The 23,252-nt window shown below is 45.0% G+C and overlaps 1 protein-coding gene across 6 annotated transcripts in view; it reads left to right on the top strand.

The window, feature by feature from the left end:
- The window catches only part of PPP4R3B (protein phosphatase 4 regulatory subunit 3B), an 85,620-nt gene that overhangs the window by 57,421 nt on the left and 4,947 nt on the right, over nt 1-23,252 (top strand). The gene's annotated exons all lie outside the window — the stretch shown is intronic.

Here is a 23,252-nt window from a genome sequence, read left to right as displayed (position 1 = left end):
AGTCAGGCATGACTTGCCCTTGGTGAATCCATGCTGACTGTTCCTGATCACTTTCCTCTAAGTGCTTCAGAATTGATTCCTTGAGGACCTGCTCCATGATTTTTCCAGGGACTGAGGTGAGGCTGACTGGCCTGTAGTTCCCAGGATCCTCCTTCTTCACTTTTTTTAAAGATGGGCACTACATTAGCCTTTTTCCAGTCATCCAGGACTTCCCCTGATCGCCATGAGTTTTCAAAGATAATGGTCAATGGCTCTGCAATCACATCTGCCAACTCCTTTAGCACTCTCAGATGCAGCGCCTCTGGCCCCATGGACTTGTGCTCGTTCAGCTTTTCTAAATAGTCCCGCACCACTTCTTTGTCCACAGAGGGTTGGTCACCTCCTCCCCATGCTGTGCTGCCCAGTGCAGTAGTGTGGGAGCTGACCTTGTTCGTGAAGACGGGGGCAAAAAAAGCATTGAGTATATTAGCTTTTTCCACATCCTCTGTCACTATGTTGCCTCCCTCATTCAGTAGGAGGCCCACACTTTCCATGACTTTCTTGTTGTTGCTAACATACCTGAAGAAACCCTTGTTGTTACTCTTGACATCTCTTGCTAGCTGCAACTCCAGATGTGATTTGGCCTTCCTGATTTCACTCCTGCATGCCCGAGCAATATTTTTATACTTTTCCCTGGTCATTTGTCGAATCTTCCACTTCTTCTAAGCTTCTTTTTTGTGATTAAGATCAGCAAGGATTTCACTGTTAAGCCAGGCTGGTTGCCTGCCATATTTGCTATTCTTTCTACACATTGGGATGGTTTGTCCCTGTAACCTCAATAAGGATTCTTTAAAATACAGCCAACTCCCCTGGACTGCTTTCCCCCTCATGTTGTTCTTCCAGGGGATCCTGCCCATCAGTTCCCTGAGGGAGTCAAAGTCTGCTTTTCTGAAGTCCAGGTCCGTATTCTGCTGCTCTCCTTTCTTCCCTGTGTCAGGATCCTGAACTCGACCATCTCATGGTCACTGCCTCCCAGGTTCCCATCCACTTTTGCTTCCCCTACTAATTCTTCCTTGTTTGTGAGCAGCAGGTCAAGAAGAGCTTTGCCCCTAGTTGGTTCCTCCAGCACTTGCACCAGGAAATTATCCTCTACACTTTCTGGATTGTCTGTGCACTGCTGTATTGCTCTCCCAGCAGATATCCGGGTGATTGAAGTTTCCCATGAGAACCAGGGCCTGAGATCTAGTAACTTCTGAGAGTTGCCACAAGAAAGCCTCGTCCACCTCATCCCCCTGGTCCGGTGGTCTATAGCATACTCCCACCACAACATCACCCTTGTTGCTCACACTTCTAAACTTAATCTAGAGACTCTCAGGTTTTCTGCAGTTTCATATTTGAGCTCTGAGCAGTCATACTGCTCCCTTACATATTATGCAACTCCCCCACCTTTTCTGCCCTGCCTGTCCTTCCTGAACAGTTTATATCCATCTATGACAGTACTCCAGTCATGTGAGTCATCTCACCAAATCTCTGTTATTCCAATCACATCATAATTCCTTGACTGTGCCAGGACTTCCACTTCTCCCTGCTTGTTTCCGAGGCTTCTTGCATTTGTGTATAGGCACTTGAGATAACTTGCTGATCGTCCCTCTTTCTCAGTATGAGGCAGGAGCCCTGCCCTATCGCGCGCTCCTGCTTGTGCTTCCTCCCGGTATCCCACTTCCCTCAGGGCTTTGGTCTCCTTCCCCCCCAGTGAACCTAGTTTAAAGCCCTCCTCACTAGGTTAGCCAGCCTGCTTGCAAAGATGCTCTTCCCTCTCTTCGTTAGGTGGAGCCCGTCTCTGCCTAGCACTCCTTCTTGGAACACCATCCCATGGTCAAAGAATCCAAAGCCTTCTCTCAGACACCACCTGCGTAGCAATTCATCCACGATTCGACGGTCTCTACCCAGGCCTTTTCCTTCCACGGGGAGGATGGACGAGAAGACCACTTGCACCTCAAACTCCTTTATCCTTCTTCCCAGAGCCACGTAGTCTGCAATGATCTGCTCAAGGTCATTCTTGGCAGTATCATTGGTGCCCACGTGGAGAAGCAGGAAGGGGTAGCGATCCGAGGGCTTGATGAGTCTCGGCAGTCTCTCTGTCACATCGTGAATCCTAGCTCCTGGCAAGCAGCAGACTTCTCGGTTTTCCTGGTCAGGGCGGCAGATAGATGACTCAGTGCCCCTGAGGAGAGTGTCCCCGATCACCACCACCCACCTCCTTTTCTTGGGAGCGGTGGTCGTGGAACCCCCAACCCTAGGACAATGTATCTCATGCCTTCCAATCGGCGGAGTCTCCTTCTGTTCCCTTCCCTCGGATTTGTCATCTAGTCCACTCTCCGCAATAGTATCTGTGGAAAGAACATTAAAACAGTTACTTACCTGTATCTGCGTTGCTGGTACATGGATGCTCGCTCCCCTTTCTTCTTCTGGAGGTCACATGCTGCCAAATTTCTTCACCGTCCTCATGTCCCCGCAGGGCAGCCTGCTCTGAATCTTCAGAACGTTGTGTCTGTAGAAGCATAGCCTGACATCTATCCAGGAATTTTCAGTTTCTCTTACGCAACGCAGGGTCGATACCTGTTGCTCCAGACCTTGAACCTTCTCTTCCAATATGGAGACCAGCTTGCACTTTGTACAGACAAAGTGGCTTCTGTCCTGTGGAAGAAAGACAAACATAGCACATCCAGTGCAGGTCACAACCGATGAACCCTCCCCATCCATATTACCTTCCTTCTATGAGCTTCCTTAGGAGTTGTAGTAACTGCTCGGAGAAGCCGGCAAGATGTAAGCCTCAGTGGGCTCTCCCCAGGCAAACTCCCTCTGTTAGCCTCTCTGCTGTTCGCTGCTCAGCTGGTTTGCAGCTGACTGGCTTTTTATAATAGTAAGGCCCACTCAAGGCTCACCTGGAACAAAGCACTCTGAATTAACACTTTTCAAACAACCAATCAAGCACACGGTCAAACTGTCCCCAAACAGACACTCAGATACTCACCAACACGGCCTCCTTAATGCAGCCGTTAGCGTACCTCCTCTCAGGCAGATCCCAGGCAAACTCCCTCTGTTAGCCTTTCTGCTGTTCGCTGCTCGTGAGATGCGAGTACTCGGTACACAGTGGAGATGTTTAGAACAAAATTAATCAAGGAACCAAAAACATGGAGAAGAAATTCTTGAATTGCCTATAGGCTAGTGCTATGAGCCTCTGTAATAAACAAGAGTAATTGGAATTGCTAAGTTATGAGCATAAATTAGATCTAGTTGGTATTATTGAAACCTGATGTGGTGATTCGCACTATTGGAATGTTAGAATCAATGGTTAGATGCTAATTTGGAAGGCTTAAGTGCATAAAAGGGAAGGGGGAGTGGTACTTTCAGTCAAAAATGGCATTACCTGTTTGAGTCACTAATAACTTGGAAGAAAATGATCTTGAATGCTTACGGATCAATGTCTTTAAAGCACAAGGTTAGTTGGAGACTGCTATAGACCTCCAAATCACACTAGGGAACAGAATGACCACCTCATTACACAGGCCTACTAGGATGATCCGAGGAATGGAAAATTTGTCTTATGAAAGGAGACTCAAGGAGCTTGGCTTGTTTAGCCTAACTGAAAAAAGGTTGAGATATGATTGCTCTCCATAAATATATCAGAGGGATAAATACCGGAGAGGGAGAGGAATTATTTAAGCTCAGTACCAATGTGGACACAAGAACAAATGGGTATAAACTGGCCACCAGGAAGTTTAAACTTGAAATTAGACACAGGTTTCTAACCATCAGAGGAGTGAAGTTTTGGAATAGCCTTCGAAGGGAAGCAGTGGGGGCAAAAGATCTATCTGGCTTTAAGATTCTACTCGATAAGTTTATGGAGGAGATGGTATGATGGGATAATGTGACTTTGGTAATTAATCAATCTTTAAATATTCATGGTAAATAGGCCTAATCCCTGAGATGGGATATTAGATGCATGGGATCTGAGTTACCCAGGAAATCATTTTCTGTAGTATCTGGTTGATGAATCTTGCCCATATGCTCAGGGTTTAGCTGATTGCCATATTTGGGGTCGGGAAGGAATTTTCCTCCAGGGCAGATTGGAAGAGACTCTGGAGGTTTTTCGCCTTCCTCTGTAGCATGGGTCACTTGATGGAGGCTTCTCTGCTCCTTGAAGTCTTTAAACCACGATTTGAGGACTTCAATAGCTCAGACATAGGTGAGGTTTTTCGTAGGAGTGGGTGGGTGAGATTCTGTGGCCTGCGTTGTGCAGGAGGTCGGACTAGATGATCAGAATGGTCCCTTCTGACCTTAGTATCTGTGAATGTCTAGTGGAGGGGGAAAAGCTGCGTGATCATGTGAAACTTCAATTTTAGTGACATATGCCGGCAGTCTCATGCTGTCAGTACTAAAACATTCTTGGAATTTCTAAACGTTATGCATGAAAAATTCCTAACTCAAAAGTGTTTGCAGCCAACACGGAGGAATTCTTCTAGGTCTTGTCCTACCAGATAAATAGATACTGGTCACAGAACTAAAAATTGAGAGCTTAGCTAGAAGTTGTGCTTCGAGTGATGTCGCAATGGGTGCTCCACTGTGCTGCTGATGGGAGAACTTCAGTAGCAGTGTCCGTTGGGCCCGTGCCTGGGCTGTGTCTCCTTGTGCTGCACCATGAAGCTAGCCCGCGTGCATGAGCTAACTGTCCTCAGTTCCTTCTCAACTGCCCCGGCTAGAGATGGAGCCATTAGCAGTCAGTTAAGGCTATTGTTTTTCTGTTTGCAATTTGAAGTTCTTCTTCCAGTGCTTGCTCTTGTCCATTCCATGCTGGGTGGGTGTGTGCATGCACCACGTGCAGTTGCCAGAGATTTTTCCCTCTGTGGTATCCGTTGGGCTGGTTCTATTGCCTTCTGGAGTTGTGCACATCTGCATTGGTATAAATGATGCTGCAGGCCCTTCATCCTCTGTTTCTTCTTACTGCTCATGACTGTTGCTGGAATGACCCTTCTTACTAAACAAGGCTCCTTTCCCAGTGGTTTGGACTTTCTCTGTTCGTATTTTGTATAGTTATTGCAGTCCATGTATATAGTTCTTAGTTAGAGTTAGTATATATAGTAGTGTTAGTAGCTGTCCCTCTTCTCAAGGGACTTTTCGTCCCAGGGGCTGGGCATGCCCCAGTCCCCAGGCTTCAAGCTGTGTGCCTTGTGCAGCAAACCGATGCCAATTAGTGACTCTCACTAGCTGTCTAAAATGTCTAGTGGAGTCTCATGTTAAAATGCCAGCTCTGTAGAGACTTCAAACCCTTCACGAGACAGTATAGACACATTTGACTGAAGGCTATTCTTGTGGAGGCGACCCTCGGACCAGTCTCAGAGCCAAGCCGTTCTGAATTGGTGCCAAGCACCCTGACGTCCATGCGGAGTGCTCTCTAGCATGGGGCTCTTCCCAGGACCACTCTCCATCCCTGGTGCAGAGGAAGAGGTATAAGAAACAATGCACTGAGAGATGGCATTCTCCAGTGCAGAGAAGAGACAAGCAGGGTATGATTGGCATAGTGAGACCCATGTTGGGCCACTTGCCCTCCCCAGAGCTTCTGATGGTGCCAGTAACTCTGCATAGGGAGCTGAGTCCAGTACAGGATCCACCACCGACTCCTAGGAGCAGCCATGGGGTCAGGCATCTGCTGGCCCCTTTCCATCCAGAGGTTTTCCAGGTGGCAAAGGACCTGCTGTACCGCCCAATTCCACCGACCCCTCAAGGCCTCTTGTAAGCCAACATGACTGGGGACAGAAAGGGGCAGGATGCAGCAAGCTCCACTGCAGCACCATCCAGGGACAAGCCCTCCTGGTTCCAATGCTGCGATCACCAGCCCGCTGCCAGTCCCCAGTTCCCCAGTGCTGCCTGGAGGAGCAAGCAGGTACTGGATCTAAAAACCAGACTTTGGTACTAGCCCTTCTGCCGGTGCCTGGCCAGTACTGGAATCCTTAGCATTTTCTCCTGGTACTCTCATACTTTGTGGTGTCAGAAAGGCAAACTACTGTCTCTTCCCACCTGGCTCTGGACTCAGACTCCAGTACTGACCCTGGTGCCCATGTCCAAGAAATGGCCCCAGTGGCCATGGTGGGGGGGAGGGCTGTCGCAGGCCCTAGTAACCCTCTCCCAGAGGATGACTTCATGGCCCACCAGAAGCTCCTGAAAAGGGTAGCTGTTAACTTGGGCCTGGAAGTTGAGTGGCTTAAGAAGTCAGCACACAGCCTAATAGACATCCTGGCTGCAGCTACTCCTTCCAGAGTGGTCTTGTCTGTTAACAAAGCGTTGATGGACCCCTTCAGATCCCTGTGGCAGACTCCTTCCTCTCTGCCCCCTACCTCAAAAAGGGCAGAAAAGAAATACTGTGTCCTAGCTGGTGGTTTTGAATACCTTTTACTCGCAGCCCCCACCCCACTGGGATCCCTGGTGGTGTTGGCGACGAATGAGCAGGACAGACGGGGAAGTTGAGTGCTACCCTCATAAATAAGGAGCCCAAGAGACTGGACCTGTTTAGATGTAAGGTTTATTAGACGGGCAGTCTCCAGTTATGTATCTCCAACTAGCAGGCCCTGCTCAGGATGTAAGATTTTAATCTGTGGAAATAATTGTCCAAATTTAAGGACTCCCTGCCACAGGAGTCAGTGCAGGAGTCCATGGCCATCCTAGAGGAGGGCAAGACTGTGGCAATGACCTCCCTCCAGGCGGCTCTGGATACAGCCGACTCAGCAATCAAGATTGTGGTGTCAGCAGTCACCATGAGGCGCTGTTCATGGCTCCAGTCATCTGGCCTCCTTTATGAAGTGCAGCAGTCCATCCAGGACCTCCCCTTTCAGGCCACCTCCCTGTTCTCAAAACAGACTCGAAGCTTCAAGGACTTGATGGCCACCGTTTGCTCCTTGGGCCTTTTACAGGCCTCCAGCTTCCAGGAAGCAGTTTAGGCCCTAGCAGCCTCCCAAGTTTGCGGTGCCTCCCAGGCAAGAGCCCTACAAAAGAAAAAGGAAGGGCTATAAGTGATGCCAACCCCTCCTGCCCACCTCAGCTTCCCAGTCAGGCGTGCTCAGATATTGCAGCGGAGCTAGGCAGGCCTTTTGAAGATATGCCCAAGGTGATAGATCTGGAGTTGAGACTGATATATCTCCCCTTTTTGTTTTTTGGAATGCCTGTCGCCCTTCAGCCCAGAATGATCATAAATAACATCGGACTGTTGGGGACTGAGTACGGTAACAGTCAGTTACAGCATCCAGACCTCTGAATCACCTCAGGAGATGGAGGAAGCCAGAATGGAGGAGGATGTAAGGCCAAATCCTCCTCCTCCCCAAAGTCATAGAATCTCAGGGTTGGAAGGGACCTCAGGAGGTCATCTTGTCCAACCCCCTGCTGAAAGCAGGACCAATCCCCAACTAAATCATCCCAGCCAGGGCTTTGTGTCTTCTCCACCAAGTTTTTGTGCCGCCTCCACCATTTCTGGCAGATGACTTCCGTCTTTTCCAGGAGCTGAAAAGGAGGGTGGTGGACACCCTTCACAAACAGTTGGAAGAGATCAGAGACGCCCAAGATCAACTCCTCAATATCTTCCACTCTTCCTCTTTATCAAAGGTTGCCCTTCCAATTCATGAGGCTGTTTTAGACCTGGCCAAAACAGTTTGGCAAACCCTGGCTTCGGTGGCTCCAGCTTTCCAGTGTGCAGATAACAAATATTATGTCCCAGCAAAGGAACATAAGTTCCTTTTTTCCTACTCACCACCCGATTCCATCATGGTGGATGCTGTCAGTTTCCGTGGCTGGCAACACTAGTGTAGGGCTACATCATACTACAGAGACTGGAAATACCTGGATCTCTTTGGCAGGAAGACATATTCCTCGGCCCCCTTGTAGTTCTGTATTGTCAACTGCCAGCTGCTCACGGCCAAATATCACTATACAAATTACAACAAACTCAATGACTTTTTATTGAAAAACTGCCAGAGCTGCATTGGGAATCCTTTAAAGAGGGACAGTTAGTTTCAAAAACTGTGTTACAATTGTTCCTCAACACCGCTGATACAGCAGTTAGGTCCACCTCCAAAGCGGTGGTGATGTGACTGACATCATGGCTCTGTTTGTCGGGATTCATGAAAGAGGTGCAGTCCACAGTGGAAGTTTTTCCTTAGGACACAAAAATCATAGGTGAAAAGATGAACGCTTCCCTTTGTACCCTGAAGGATTCCAGGACTTCCCTAAGGTCACTGGGAATCTATACTCCAGGGCAAAAGAGGTGTTTTAGTTCACAGTCTCAACACAGACCATATCTGACTCAATATCAACCTCAGCACCATTACGAACTGCAGAGACAAAAAGGGAAATTCCCCAAGCGCAAACAGTCTGGTCCACAAAACTTGTCCCAACCCCCTGCATCTAAACATCACTTTTGACGGGGAGGTTGCGGCACCGTGAGACCACTCCACAACTGATGCAACCGACCCTGGTTGTATACCCATTTGGCCACTGATAGACAGCGTTTTGCAGTTCCTGGGAATGCATAACTTCAGTTCAATGGCTTTTACAGATTGTCCAATTCGGTTACTCCATCCATTTCACCTTCCTTCCCCATCCCTCTTCAGGAACCCTTTTCACGAGAATTTACTACAACAAGGGATAGATCGCCTCCTCCAGTTAGGCGCCATAGAATCAGTACCTCAGTATCTGCGAGGCAAGGGATTTTACTCTTGTTACTTCATAATATCCAAAAGAAAGGGAGGTTGGAGACCTTTACTGGACCTCAGAGCTGTCAGCAAGTTTAAGGCTCAGAAGTTCAAGAGGGTCACCTTATCGACGATCATTCCAACATTGGAACAGGGAGACTGGTTTTTGGCCCTCATCCTCCAGGATGTGTATTTTCCTACTGGCTCACGGACGATTTTTCAGGTTCACTCTTGAACATGGCCATTATCAATACAGAGTCGTCTTCTTCAGTCTGTCATCAGCCCTGAGAGCTTTTTCCAAAGTTCTCTCAGTGGTAGCCACTCAAACTACCACTTGCAAATGATAATGATTTGACCATATGATAATGATTTGCAAATGATGATATGCCCAAATGATAATGATTTGTTGACTGTGTCCACGGAGCCCGATATTTTCATGAGGCCCGCAAAGCCGTCGACACTATGATACACTTGTTCACAGAATTGAGTTTACAGATCAACATCCAGAAGTAAACCCTCACTCCAGTGCAATGCCTAGAATCTGTAGGGGCTAACTTAGACGCCCTGCAGGCCAAAGCCCTACTATCTCAACACAAGTTCCTATCCGTGGTTTCACTCATAGGCACCATTCAGTACAGTCCACGGATACTAGCCAGACTCTGCCTCTAACTCCTAGGACATACAGCTGCAGGCATGGGAGAGATACCACATGCCAGACTACATATGTGATGCCTCCAACTATGGTTTAGTTTGGTTTACAGACCAAACAGGGACAGGCTGGACAAACCTCTGTCACTACCCACCAGAATTAAAAACTCCTTAAACTGTTGGAAGGACCTGACCAATGTGTGCAGAGGGATTCTCCTTTTCACATGTCACTATTGTTGCTCCTTACCACCAACACACAACTCATAGGGTGGGGTGCACATTTAAATTGCCTCACGACTCAAGGCAAATGGTCACCTATGGAGATGTCTCTACACATTAATCTCTAACTGAGATTGGTCACAAATGCCCATTTCCTCCTCCTAACTTCTGGATCAAATACAAAGATCCTAACAGAAACATAGCCTGTATGTACTACATCAACCATCAGCAGGGGGAAGCATGTCACCCTCTCTGTGTGCGGAGGCAATGAGACTATGGAACTGGTGCATTTCTCACGTCACTTTGTCTGCAGCTAACCTTTCGGATATGCAAAGCTCTATAGCAGACAATATCAATCGCAGATTCCTGCACAATCATATGTGGGAGATGCACCCCCGGTACTCCACAACTTGTTCACACGATGGGGAACCCAGTCCCCAGACCTTTTTTACACTTACCAGAACAAGAAGTGTCCACGCTACTGCTCCAGGGTGGGGATGGGACAACACTCTCTGGACAATACTCCTCTTCTTGCTTGAGGTGGGGACCTTTATGCCTTTTTTCTGTTTTCCTTTTCTGCTGAGGGTTCTGTTAAAAATAAAAAGGGACAGAGCTCCTGTCATCCTGATTGTTCCTACTTGGCTGAGACAGACCTGGTATCCTTACCTGACACAGTTTGCAATGTGCCAACGATCTCTCCCCAATTTTCTGCACCTCCTCTCACAGGCCCAAGGGTGTGCTCTACATCCCAACTTGGGGATTCTCCACCTAACAGCATGGCTCCTGCTTAGTTCCAGCATCTAGAAAGTTCACATTCAAAGGGAGATACAAGAGGTTATATTACACAGTAAAAAGTCCTCCACACTACATACTTACCTGCAGAAATGGTCCAGGTCTCAGATTTGATGCACGTCCCAACAAATCCCTCCAATATCAGTAACTCTTTCACATAATCTAGAATATGCTCTGACCCTTAAGGTCAGGATTATCCCTAAAATCTCTTAGGGTCTGTTTAGTAGCTATTATAGCTGGGATACTCGATGCTGTCGCACCCAACCACTAAAAGGTTCCTTAAGGGTATAATAAACCTCTTCCCTCAACCTTGACTCTGTACCCCATTTGGGACTTAAACCTGATACTGAAAGGACTGACTAGGCCCCTCTTTGAACCCATGGCCATCTGTTCACTAACGTACTTATCGATGAAAATGGCATTCTTGATTGCTATTACGTTAGCCAGAAGATAGGAGAGAGAGAGCAGCTCTGATGGCACTGCCCACCCACCGCTTCCCTCCCAGTATTCTTTGCAGACAAGGTTACGTTCAGGCTGCATCCAAAATTCATCCCTAAGGTAACCTCCCTGTTTCACATGAATCAGTCGATTCACCTTCCAGTCTTCTACCCCCAAGCCTCACCAAGACATCTGGGAGGCTATACTATACTAGATGTTAGGAGAGCCTTGGCTGTATAGATAAGTCTTCAGGAAGTCTCTGAGACTTTTCCTTTCTGTGGTGGAAAGATCCAAGGGCTCAGCAATATCAGCTATCTAATTCATAATGTGATACCTTCCACCCCACCCCATACTCAATTTGTACATATTCCACAAGCTCAGTCTCCTCTTTTTTTCAAGGATGTTCCTATCACAGAGATCTGCAGAGCGGCGACAGGGCGTCAGTCCATACTTTTGCAGAACATTGTGATTGCTCGGCTCTCTGCGTCCGATGCCATCTTTGGCTCTACAGTACCTGACCCAACTCCAAAGTTTCTTCAAAAGTAGTATTGCTCAGGAGTCACCTACAGTGGAGCACCCATAGGGACGCTACTCGAAGTTACCTTGTGCAGTAACAATGGTTCTTTGAGATGTGTCCCTGTGAATGTTCCACAACCCACGCTCCTCCCCTGTACTTTGGAGTTCTCCTTTTATGACTGCAATAGAGAAGGAACTGAGGACAGTTAGCTTGCTAGCACTGGCTAGCCTCATGGTGCAACATGAGGAGAGACAGCCCAGGCATGGGCCCAATGAACGCTGCTACCGAAGTTCTCCAATCAGCAGTGCAGAGATTCAGACACACCTACAATGGAACTCCCACAGGGGCACACATCTTGAAGAACTTTCATTACTGCAAAATGTGAATAACTTCTTATCATGACTTGATCACATTTATAAAGTGCAAGCAGAATAAAGTCCTGACCAGTAATATATATATACTTGATGCTTTAATAGAGCCAATCTTACAAAGTTGAAACTAGTTGAGCCAAATCAGCTGGGAGAAAGAATTTAATCAGGAAAATGAGTAATTTGGAATCATTTAAGAGCACCTTACTAGATGCACAAATGAGGAAAAAAGCCATACTGGTTAAAAAATCAGCATGGAGAGGGAAAGTGAATGCAGCTATGTAGAGATGGATATCTATATACTCACAGACAAATGGAAAAAAGGGGAAGTTGATAGTAATGAGTATAAGTCAGAAGTTAGGCATCGTAGAAAATTGATAAGGGGACATAAGGAGAACTCTGGCTAGCAAAGTTAAGGACAGCAAGGAGGAATTTTTAAAATATATTAAGAACAAAAATTCTCTGGTATTGATCCACTACTAGATGGAAATTGTAGAATTATCAACAATAATGCAGGAAAGGCAGAAGTATTCAATAAATATTTCTGTTCTATATTTGGAGGGAAAACAGATTATATAGTCTTGTCATGTGGTGATAACACTTTCCATTGTGTTAATATCTCTGGAGAACGTTAAACAGAAGCTACTAAACTTAGACATATTTAAATCAGCAAGTCCAGATAACTTGGGTCAAAGAGTTTTAAAAGCTGGCTGAGGAGGTCTCTGGACCATTAATGTTTATTTTCGATCCGTCTTTGAGCACTGGGGAGGTCTTAGAAGACTGGAAGAAAGCTAATGCTGTGCCAGGTTTTAAAAAGTGTAAATGGGATGACCCTGGTAATTACAGGCTTGTCAGCCTGAAATCTATCTTGGGCAAGATAATGGGGCAGCTGACATGGGACTCAGTTAATAAAGAATTAAAGGAAGTTAATGTAATTAATGCAAATCAACACTAGTTTATGGAAAATAAATCCTGTCTAACTTGATACCTTTTTTTGATGAGTACAAGTTTTGTTGATAAAGGTAATAGTGCTGACCTATAGACTGCATGACATTTTGATTAAAAAACCAGAATGATATAAAATTGATATTGTACACATTAAATGGATTAAAAGCTGGTTAACTGATAAAAGTCAAAATGTAATGGTAAATGGAGAATCATCATCAAACTTGTTTCCAGTGGGAGCCTACAACGATGGGACCTTGATCCTATGCTATTTAACATTTGCATCAGTGACCTGGAAACACACAATCATCACTGTTAAAGTTGCAGATGACACAGAAATTGGAGGAGTGGCAAATAATGAAGAGGACAGGATTCAGAGTGATCTGAATTACTTAGTAAACTGGGCACAACTAAACAATATACATTTTAGTACACCTACATGTAAATATATATATCTAGGAAGAAAAAATGTTTTGTCCTGGGAAGCAGTGACTCTGAAAAAGATTTGGGTATTGTAGTGAATAGTCAGTTGAACGTGATCTTCTGTGTGACGCTGTGGTCAAAAGAGCTAATGCAATTGTGGAATGCATAAACGGGAATCTCAAATAGAAGTAGAGAAATTACTTTACCTCTGTATTTGGCACTGGTATGATTTCTGCTGGAATACTGTGTCCAGTTCTGGTTCCTACAATTCAAAAAGGATGTTGATAAATTGGAGAGGTTCAAAGAAGAGCCAGGCGAATGATTAGAGGATTAGAAAACATGCCTCATAGTACTAGACCCAAGGAGCTTGAATATGTTTAGTTTAACAAAGAGATTGAGGGCTGACTTGACTATAGTCTGTAAGTATCTACATAGAGAACAGATATTTAATAATGGGCTCTTCGATCTAGCAGAGAAAAGTATAACACACTCCAGTGCCTGGAAGTTTAAGACAAATTCAGGTTGGAAATAAGACATTTTTAATGGTGAGAGTAATTTAACCATTGGAACAATTTACCAGGGGTTGTGGAGGATTCCCCATCACTGACTATGTTTAAGTCAAGATTGGATAATTGTTCTACAAGGTATGCTCTAGGAATTATTTTGAGGAAGTTCTGTTGCCAGTGACATATAGGAGGTCAGACTTGATGGTCACAATGGTTACTTCTGACCTTGGAATCTGTGAATCCTATGCGGATGACTTCAAAGTCTTCCAAGAACATATGAAGAGAATAGCCAAATTCTTGCACATCGCCTTGGAAGAGGTGCAGGAACCAAGCATGGCCTGGTAGATATCCTACACAGCTCTCCTCAAGGCAGGATAGACTTGCCTATAAATGATGCCCTGCTGTCACCAGCTTAGTTAGGATCTGAGGCTAAAATATGGAAAGAACAAATTTAAAAGTAACTTAGACAAGTTAGATTCCGTCAAGTCACCAGGGTATGATGAAATACATCCTAGAATACACAAGGAGCTGATTGGGGTGATATCTGAGCCATTGGCAATTATCTTTGAAATGCCATGGAAGATGGGAGAGATTCCAGAGGACTGGAAGAGGGCAAATATAGTGCCAATCTATAAAAAGAGGAATAAGGACAACCTGGGAAGTTACAAACCAGTCATCTTAACTTCAGTGCCAGAAAAGATCAATCAATTTGCAAACACCCAGAAGATAATAAGGCGATAAGTAACAGCATCGATTTGTCAAGATCAAATTGTGTTAGACCAAACTAATAGCTTTCTTTGACAGGGTAAAAATCTTTGTACATGGGGTGAAGCAGTAGATGTTATATATTTTGACTTTAGTAAGGCTTTTGATACTGTCTCGCATGACCTTCTCATAAACAAACTAGGGAAATGCAACCTAGATGGAGCCACTAGGAAGTTAAAGGCATAACTGGTTGGAAAACAGTTCCCAAAGAGTGGTTTACAGTCAAGCTGTATTGGTTCTGATTGTATTCAATATCTTCATCAATGACTTCGATAATGGTATCGAAAGTACACTTATAAAGTTTGTGGACAATACTGGGAAGGTTTGCAAGTGCTTTGAAGGATAGGATTAAAATTCAAAATTATCTGGACAGACTGGAGAACTGGTCTGAAGTAAATAGGATGAAATTCAATAAGAACAAATGTAAAGTAGCAAATACGGCAGGCGATCAGCTTGGTTTAACAGTGAAATCTTCGCTGAGCTTAAACAAAAAAGGAAGCTTACAAGAATATAGAATATCAGGGTTGGAAGGGACCTCAGGAGGTCATCTAGTCCAACTCCGGCTCAAAGCAGGACTAATCCCCAACTAAATCATCCCAGCCAGGGCTTTGTCATACCTGACCTTAAAAACCTCAAAGGAAGGAGATTCCACCACCTCCCTAGATAACGCATTCCATTGCTTCACCACCCTCCTAGTGAAAAAGTTTTTCCTAATAGCCAACCTAAACCTCCCCCACTGCAACTTGAGACCATTATTCCTTCTTCTGCCATATGCTACCACTGAGAACAGTCTAGATCCATCCTCTTTGGAATCCCCTTTCAGGTAGTTGAAAGCAGCTATCAAATCCCCCCTCACTCTTTTCTCTTCCGCAGACTAAACAATCCCAGTTCCCTTAGCCTCTCCTCATAAGTTATGTGTTTCAGTCCCCTAACCATTTTTGTTGCCCTTCGCTGGATGCTTGCTAATTTTTCCACATCCTTCTTATAGTGTGGGGCACAGTACTCCAGATGAGGCCTCACCAGTGTCAAATACAGGGTAATGATCACGCCCCTTGATTTGTTGGCAATGCCCCTACTTATACATCCCAAAATGCCGTTAGCTTTCTTGGCAACAACAACACACTGTTAACTCATATCCAGCTTCTCATCCACTGTAACCCCTTTTCTGCAGAACTGCTGCCTAGCCATTCGGTCCCTAGTCTGTAGCGGTGCATGGGATCCTTCCGTCCTAAATGCAGGACACTGCACTTGTCCTTGTTGAACCGCATCAGATTTCTTTTGGCCCAAACCTCTAATTTGTCGAGGTAGGTCTGTATCCTATCCCTACCCTCCAGCGTATCTACCACTTCTCCCAGTTTAGTGTCATCTGCAAACTTGCTGAGGGTGCAGTCCACGCCATTTTCTGGATCATTAATGAAGATTTTGAACAAAACTGGCCTCAGGACTGACCCTTGGGGCACTCCGCTTGATACCGGCTGCCAACTAGACATGGAGCCATTGATCACTACCCGTTGGGCCTGACGATCTAGCCAGATTTCCATCCACCTTATAGTTCATTCATCCACCCCATACTTCTTTAACTTGCTGGCAAGAATACTGTGGGAGACCGTGTCAAAAGCTTTCCTAAAATCAAGGAACAACATGTCCACTGCTTTCCCCTTATCCACAGAGCCATTTATCTCGTAGTAGAAGTCAGTTAGATTAGTCAGGCATGACTTGCCCTTGGTGAATCCATGCTGACTGTTCCTGATCACTTTCCTCTCCTCTAAGTGCTTCAGAATTGATTCCTTGAGGACCTGCTCCATGATTTTTCCAGGGACCGAGGTGAGGCTGATTGGCCTGTAGTTCCCCGGATCTTCCTCCTTCCCTTTTTTAAAGATGGGCACTACATCAACCTTTTTCCAGTCATCCAGGATCTCCCCTGATCGCCATGAGTTTTCAAAGATAATGGCCAATGGCTCTGCAATCACATCCGCCAATTCCTTTAGCACTCTCGGATGCCGCACATCTGGCCCCATGGACTTGTATTCTTCCAGCTTTTCTAAATAGTCCCGCACCACTTCTTTGTCCACAGAGGGCTGGTCACCTCCTCCCCATACTGTGCTGCCCAGTGCAGTAGTCTGGGAGCTGACCTTGTTCGTGAAGACAGAGGCAAAAAAAAGCATTGAGTACATTAGCTTTTTCCACATCCTCTGTCACTATGTTGCCTCCCTCATTCAGTAAGAGGCCCACACTTTTTCCTTGACTTTCTTCTTGTTGCTAGCATACCTGAAGCAACCCTTGTTGTTACTCTTAACATCTCTTGCTAGCTGCAACTTCAAGTGTGATTTGACCTTCCTGATTTCACTCCTGCATGCCTGAGCAATATTTTTATACTCCCTGGTCATTTGTCCAATCTTCCACTTCTTGTAAGCTGCTTTTTTGTGTTTTAAGATCAGCAAGGATTTCACTGTTAAGCCAAACTGGTTGCCTGCCATATTTACTATTCTTTCTACACATTGGGATGGCTTGTTCCTGTAACCTCAATAAGGATTCTTTTTTTTTTTTTTAAGTGGAAACTTGGTTAGATGACATGAGAGGAGTATAGAAATATTGCTTGAGCATGCAAAGGTGTAATCAGGAAGGCCAAAACACAACTGGAATTGCAACCTAGCAAGGGATGTGAAGGGTTACAAGAAGGGTTTCTACAGGTATGTTAGCAACAAGAAGAAAGTCAAGGAAAGTGTGGGCCCCTTACTGAATGAGGGAGGCAACCTAATGACAGAGGATGTGGAAAAAGCTGAAGTACTCAGTGCTTTTTCTTTTGCCTCACTCTTCACAGACAATGTAGCTCCCACACTGCTGTCCTGGGCAACACAGTATAGGGAGGAGGTGAGCAGCCTTCAATGATGAAAGAACAGGTTACGAACAATTTAGAAAAGCTGGACATGCACAAGTCCATGGGTTCGGATCTAATGCATCCGAGGGTGCTGAGGGAATTGGCTGATGTGATTGCAGAGCCATTGACTGTGATCTTTGAAAACTCGTGGCGATTGGGGGAAGTCCTGGATGATTGTAAAAAGGCAAATATAGTGCCCATCTTTAAAAAAGGGAAGAAGGAGAACCCTCACTTCAGTCCCTGGAAAAATTATGGAGCAGGTCCTCAAGGAAATCATTTTGAAGCACTTGAAGGAGGGGAAGGTGATCAGGAATAGTCAACATGGATTCACCAAGGGCAAGTCATGCCTGACCAACCGGATTGCCTTCTGTGATGAGATAACTGGCTCTGTGGAGGAGGGGAAAGCAGTGGACATGTTATTCCTTGACTTTAGCAAAGCTTTTGATATGATCCCCCACAGTATTCTTGCATGCAAGTTAAAGGAGTATGGGCTGGATGAATGGACTGTAAGGTGGATAGAAAGCTGGCTAGATCATTGGGCTCAACGAGTGGTGATCAATGGCTCCATGTCTAGTTGGCAGCCAGTATCAAGTGGAGTGCCCCAAGGGTCGGTCCTCGGGCTGGTTTTGTTCAGTATCTTCATAAATGATCCGGAGGATGGTGTGGATTGCACCCTCAGCAAGTTTGCAGATGACACTAAACTGGGAGGAGAGGTAGATACGCTGGAGGGTAGGGATAGGATACAGAGGGACCTAGACAAATTAGAGGATTGGGCCAAAAGAAATCTGATGAGGTTCAACAAGGACAAGTGCAGAAGAATCCCATGCACCACTACAGACTAGGGACCGAATGGCTCGGCAGCAGTTCTGCAGAAAAGGACCTAAGAGTAACAGTGGACGAGAAGCTAATATGAGTCAACAGTGTGCCCTTGTTGCCAAGAAGGCCAATGACATTTTGGGATGTATAAGTAGGGGCATTGCCAGCAGATCGAGGGACGTTACAAGGAGGACGGTGAAAAATTGTTCGCATTAACCTTCGAGGATGGGACAAGAAGTAAGGGGATTAAATTGCAGCAAGTAGAGTTTAAATTGGATGTTAGGAGAAAATTCCTGTCAGGGTAGTTAAGCACTGGAATAAATTGCTTAGAGAGGTTGTGGATTCTGTCCGTGGTGGTTTTTAAGTGCAGGTTAGATAAACACGTCAGGGATGGTCTAGATAATACTTAGTCATGCCAGGAATGCAGTAGACTGGACTTAGAAGACTTCTCGAGGTCTTTCCAGTCCTACAGTTTTATGATTAAATATTATGTGCCCTCCAACGGCTTGAAATACCTATTCTCCCTTGCCACCCCACATTTCATGGTAGTCAACGCATAAATGAAGGAGACGGACGACATTGCTCCAGATCAACTACTCGCAACAAGTAGCTCAAGCACCTGGAACTTCTCAGTTGCACTATTCTTTAGCTGAATTACAGTTCACAGTAGCTAACTACCATGTTCTCATGACAAGTATTATCAGACAAAGTACAAGTTACTTCATTTTATTCATTTTCCACAAGACCAGAAAGATAGTTCCAGGCACTCATTGCTGAAGGTTAGAGAATTGCCAAAGCCTCTTTGCAAGCCTCGCTGGTTGCAGCCGACGTAGGCTCTCATTCTGTGACAACTCCCATAGTTATGTGCCACTCTTCATAGCTGTGCTTCTCTGGATTCACTCCATTGTATTCTGGACTTTCCTGGGATCTTCCATTTGAAGGCCCCAAGCTCTTCAGCAATGCCATTGATGATTCCCTTCACTAATCGAAGGACTCCAGAGTAACTCTCTGAACCCTGGACATCTGTGCACGTGCAACTAAGAGAAAATTAATCAGGTCACAGCCGAACCATCTCACCCTGTCCAATATGAAACCTTACAAAGAATCATACAACCGTCGAAGAAGAGGCCTGAATTCCGCAAGAAGGGCCCATCATCTACTGTCATTTTTCAATCAGCAACTTCTGACTGCCTGTTTGATAGTTCATTTTAATGTCATGAATTCTTCCTTCATTTGGGTCATATGTTGCACCACCTTCCTGCTCCACTGCTCCCTGCACCTCCCCCAGCGATAGCTTGAAAAGGGAAAGGCTTTCTTGGGAGGACATCACATTAGACAGATGCTGGAAGTCATTACATTACATCAGGCTACACCATTCTCTTCAGATCCATCCTCCTCCACTCCCCATCCCTTCCCTTTTTCAAGGACCCTTCTCATGACGGTTTCCTAACGCAGGAGTTACAATCCATCCTGCTGGAGGTGATCAGACTCTAGTTCCTCATCTTTCATCAGGAAAGGGTTCTACTCCAGGTACTACTTGGTACCCAAGAGGAAAGGAGGATGGAGACCAATCCTGGATCTCAGGACTCTGAATGAATGCATTCATTCAATCAGAGGTTCAGAATGGTAACCCTAGCAACAATAATACTATGTTATATCAGGGGACTGGTTTGTGGCCCTTGACATTCAGGATGTGTATTTTCGTATAGCAATGCATCCAGCTCATAGATGTGTACTTCAGTTTGTCATTGGCAGCGACCACTATTAGTATTGAGTGCTTCCCTTTTGGCCTTTCAGCTGTGCCAGGAATCTTTTTACAAAGGTCCTCTCCATCATTTCAACCCGTCTGCAGCAAAAGGGAATAGTTATCTTCTCGTCTGGACGAATGGCTTCTTAAGGGTCATTCCTTGAAGTACAATCAGCAACCAACAAGAACCTAATCCTCTTCCATTCTTTGGGGCTATCACCCCAAAAATGGATTTTGGGACACCCTTGTAATAACCTCCCTAATACCCTTTTAATCTGTTCTTCCCAAAGTATGAGTTTCCGCGATTGTTAAGAAAACACCAAGGACACAGATATAACCTTCCGAATAAGGTGATTAACATAGGAAGTATTTTTTCCAAAACAAAGTATTTTTATTAAAGTAACTAATCTTACTGCAATATAATCTAAAAATAGAAATCAGACACACATCCCTAATTGCAAATCAGAGCATTCAAATCCCAATATCATACAATTTAAATGATTCTATGCAAAGCACTTTGCTACAAATGGCCCGTTTGTAACACATTGCTGACAGCAATTCTTAAATTATACATTAAATTTTATGTAAGTTGAAATTAATAACAATATTTCATGCATTCTTATTAGCACAAACATATATTTCAAGCATACACATTAAATACTATATAGACTACGCTACACTAAAAATTGTATTTAAAAGCTGGCAGGCTCTATAAATCCTTTGGTATCCTTTAATTGCTGTTATGGCTTTATAAATCTTTTGGTATTCTTTAATCATGGTTGCTGCTCAGCTCTGGTTAATCAGTGTTTCTCTGGTCAGTCAGCTTTGTTTTGTTCTGATCTTCTTCTCTGTCTCTACGCTAGGCCTTGTCTACACTACAGGGAAAAGACGATCCGAGTTACACTATGTCAGTAGCATAACTCAAGTTGACGTAGCTTACATCTACTTATTGCGGGGTCCACACTACGTGATGTCAATGGGAGATGCTCTCCTGATGCCTCCCCTTACTCTTCTCAATCCGGTGGAGTATAGGAGTCGACGGGAGAGTGATCTGCGGTCGATTTAGCGGGTGTTCACTAGAGCCACTAAATCAACCGCCGATGCATCAATTGCCGCACGTCGATCCCCCAGTAAGTGTAGACACACCCACGATTTCTTATCCTCCTTTAGCAGCTCTCCTTGCTGGCGTCCAATTTCTTCATACGTCTTCCCCGACTGCTTCCCTCGCCAACTTCTGACTGACTGACTGCCAGCACAGTCTTTTTATACTGTTCTAATACGCATTACCTCATCTTCTTCTGTCAGAAGAGGCAGCCCCAAACTGACCGAAGTCAGTTCAGGCTGAGGTAGCTTGACCTTTCTTTTGTTCTGCACATGCTCACTGTAGCTTACTTCGGAGTTATGATTCTGCTGACTCACTCACCTAGTGGGCCTTTTGCCAGAGTGCCATTCTAGCACTCCTGAATATTCTGCCAATTAACTAAACTTTTCATCCTGTGTTGGTACTGCACCTGCTCAAAATCTGCAGTTTTCATCTCCGAGTGGAGTAGCTCGGGATATAGATCAAGCAGACAAAATGAAGGCTGGGGAATTTCTCTAGGAATAGGGCTCCTGAACTTTTCAGAGTCCCTCTTTTCACTTGCCTCTGACAGCAGACCTACTGTCCAAAGAATGAGGGACAATAACTCATCCCAATCTCTCCATGCTACATCTCAAGCCCAGGATCCTCGATGGCTCTCAGGTGTAGAAATGGATTGTTTGTTTTTTAATACAAAATGTGCTGTTGAATAGTAGGAAACCCTCTGCAAGAAAGACTTACCTGCAAAAGTGGATGCAATTTTAGTCCTGCAGCAAGCATTATCTCCCTCTGAATCACATTTCATTCTTACATTAGAGTACCTGCTGAGTTTAAAAACCTTGGGTTTGTCACTGAGCTCCATCAGAGTCCGCCTGGCTGGTATTTTATCTTTTCACGTACTGGTTGAGGGGTTTTCAGTATTCTCATGCCCTACTGCTTCAAGGTTTATTAAGGATTTAACTAAACTTTTTCTTCGTACCAGAGATCCTGCTCCGTATTGGGACCTTAAGCTTAGTTCTCAACTAGAGAAAATACCTTTCCAGCCCACACCGAACTGATCTTTCCTCCATTTGTCCTTCAAAACCTCCTTTGTCAGTCATCATTTTGACTAGAAAGGTAAGGGGAGTTGGGAGCCCTGTGCAAGATCCAGCCTGCCCAGTATTTTTACTGGGACATGGTGATTCTACATGCCCATTCCTGCATCCTGTCCAAGGTGTCATCGGACTTCCACATCAACCAGGATGTTCAGTTGCAAATTTTCCTTTGAAACATGAGGTCTGGAGTGGAAGACCTAGTCTTCACACTATAGGCTTAAGAAGAACCCTCACATTCTACTTCAAAAGAACTAGGCCCTTCAGAGCCTCTACTAGTCTTTCTGTCTTTTCACATATAGGATGATGGGAGCCCCCGTTTCTACCCAAAGATTATCAAAGTGAGTCTCAGGGTGAATTTTGGCATGTTTATGAAGCTTTTTGAATACACGCGCACACACATGTGCACACACACATGACTGCCCAGGAAACGTTTGTTACTCTGCCTAAAAACATACCCATTGCTGCAGACATTTGTAAAGCTGCCACCTGGTTGTGCTTGCATATTTTTCCCCAGCACTATGCTATCGGGCATGCTTCCAGGGCAAATGCAGCCTTTGATGGATCTGTTCTTGAATCAGTACTAAATCTAGTTTGGGCACTCTTCAAAAGCCCCTTTAAAGTGGAGCACTGATAAGGACAGCAACTTGAAGGAGGAGTGGTTACTTACTTGTACAGTAACTGGAGTTCTTCAAGTTGTTTTGTTCCTGTGGGTGTTCCACTACCTGCCTTCCATTCCCTGTACTTCAGAGTCCTTGCCTGGGGCCAGATTTCATGATGGAGAAGGAACAGGAGGTCCACCCTCCCCTATATGCCCTCAGATCAGAGCACAAGGTTATATAGGGCACTGGTGCAGAACCCATGAACCAAAAATCTACAGTTGAAAGTGCACAGGCGTGTATGTACCTAAAGTGAAGCACTCCTAGGGACAAAATACCTTTAAGAACTCTGGTTACTGTACAAGTAAGTAACCTCTCCTATGTGGAGTGTTTTCGTGTTAATACTTATGACAACCATTTTGCACTCTAAATTCTTAGCAAAAATATTTTTTTATTTTAGTCAGTAAATAAAATGTTAATATGCTTTTGAGAACAAGATTGGAACTAGAAACTTCAATTGCCAGTTTGGTTAATTTTCTCCAAAAGCTAATGTTGATTTGAAGTTTCATGTTTGCAGGGTGAATTAGACTCATTTCTATATTCTTACCAAACGCTCCTGATTGGCCAGATTTATCTTTGCTTGACCTACTTAGTCTGGTCCTATATTTAGGACATTGAGTCCATTCCCCCTTCTTTGGAAGATGC

Source organism: Dermochelys coriacea, chromosome 3 (genome assembly GCF_009764565.3).
Source record: "Dermochelys coriacea isolate rDerCor1 chromosome 3, rDerCor1.pri.v4, whole genome shotgun sequence".
Taxonomy (NCBI): Eukaryota; Metazoa; Chordata; order Testudines; family Dermochelyidae; genus Dermochelys; species Dermochelys coriacea.
The sequence above is the reverse complement of the archived record's forward strand: the minus strand, read 5'-3'. Positions and strand labels throughout refer to the sequence as shown.